The sequence below is a fragment of the Pangasianodon hypophthalmus genome, chromosome 2 (genome assembly GCF_027358585.1).
Source record: "Pangasianodon hypophthalmus isolate fPanHyp1 chromosome 2, fPanHyp1.pri, whole genome shotgun sequence".
Classification (NCBI taxonomy): Eukaryota; Metazoa; Chordata; class Actinopteri; order Siluriformes; family Pangasiidae; genus Pangasianodon; species Pangasianodon hypophthalmus.
The window spans coordinates 4,619,757-4,621,537 of NC_069711.1; positions in this window are offsets into that span (position 1 = coordinate 4,619,757).

Below are 1,781 nucleotides of genomic sequence, written 5' to 3' on the forward strand. Positions count from 1 at the left end.
ACATGCCATGAATTTCCCCTGTGACAAACAATCACAAATCTCTGAGGTAAAAAAGAAAACAGCATTTTTAGATGAATAGCATGTTGAGGTATTGGTTATTTTGGACTGACTGAATAGTGACCCAACCAATCACAATTAAGCTACAGTCAGGTCCATAAGTATTTGGACAGTGACACAATTTTCGTAATTTTGCCTCTGTACGACACCACAATGGATCTGAAATGAAGCAGTCGAGATGTGATTGAAGTGTAGACTTTCAGCTTTAATTCAAGGGGTTCACCAAAAATACTGTAATAACCATTTAGGAGCTACAGCCATTTTTTACAGAGTCCCTCCATTTTCACAGGCTCAGAAGTAATTGGACAATTGACTGATAAGCAGTTTCATGCACAGCTGTGGCCTGTTTTCTCATTATTTCATGACAAATTAAGGAGATAAAAGGTCTGGAGATGATTCCAAGTGTTGAATTTGCATTTGGTAGCTGTTCATGGGAACTCTCAATATGCAGTCCAAAGAGGTGTCGATGCAAGTGAAGGAGGCCATCACTAGGCGGAGAAAAAAAAAACGGAGCTATTGGAGAGATAGCAGAAACTTGAGGAGTGGCCAAAACAACAATGTGGTACATTCTAAAAGAAGGAATGCACTGCCGAGCTCAGCAATACCAAAAGGCCTGGAAGACCACGGAAGACAGCTAAAGTGGATGAATGCAAAATTCTTTCCTTGTTGAAGAAAAACATTAATAATGGCGCTTAATAATCTTTTGTTGAATTAGTATTGCTAACAGTTCAAAATTTTAAGTGACATATGCACATATCCTGGATTCTGAAGTGTTATGGCATGGGCTTGTATGGCTGCCAATGGAACTGGGTTACTGGTGTTTATTGATGACGTGACTGCTGATAGTAGTAGCAGGATGAATTCTGAAGAGTTAAGAGCTATACTTTCCGCTTCAGTCAAATGCTGCATAACTGATAGGAAGGCGCTTCACAGTACGGATGGATAATGACCCAAAACATACTGCAAAAGCAACCCAAGGGCTTCTTAAGGCAAAGAAATTAAATATTCTTAAATTTCAGATGAACTCAACCCGACTGAGCATACCTTTCACTTACTGAACACAAAACAGAAGGCAGAAAGGTGCATAGACACCTATTGTATTCATTATTATTATTATTATTATTATTATTATTATTATAATTCCGCTCTTGAAGTCTATGGCAGCCTGTAGAACCGTACAAAGGAATGTTATGAAATTTGGCACACAGACAGGGGACAGTCAGAAATGTTACCACTGCAAATTTGGATTCACTATCTCAAACCCTATAGCACCACCAACCACTCAAATTTGCACTCGTTTATGCTAATAACTTCTGAACTGTAAGGGCTAGAAACGAAATTATTTTTCCTTTGATTCCTTGGCTCGTTTCAATTTGGTTTCAATTTCCGCTTAAATTTTGAATTTTATGAAAAGTGTTTTTTTTTTTAAATCACCCTAGACGTTTATTGGATCTTCAACAAATTTGACTCAGATCATTGTTAGACCATGCTGCCAAAATTTATTAAAAGCTTTTTGATAGAACAAACCATTCTCAAATAACGTGCAAACAAAGTTGACAGTGAGCACACAGAAAAGGACATGAGGCTATATCTCAGTAACGGTTTAGTGTATTCAGACCAAACTTGGCATATCTCATAGCCATAATGACTTGAGGGTACCTGCACAGTTTCAGAACAGCATCACCTAGTGTTCATGAGATATGAAAAAAGCATATTTTTGCTTG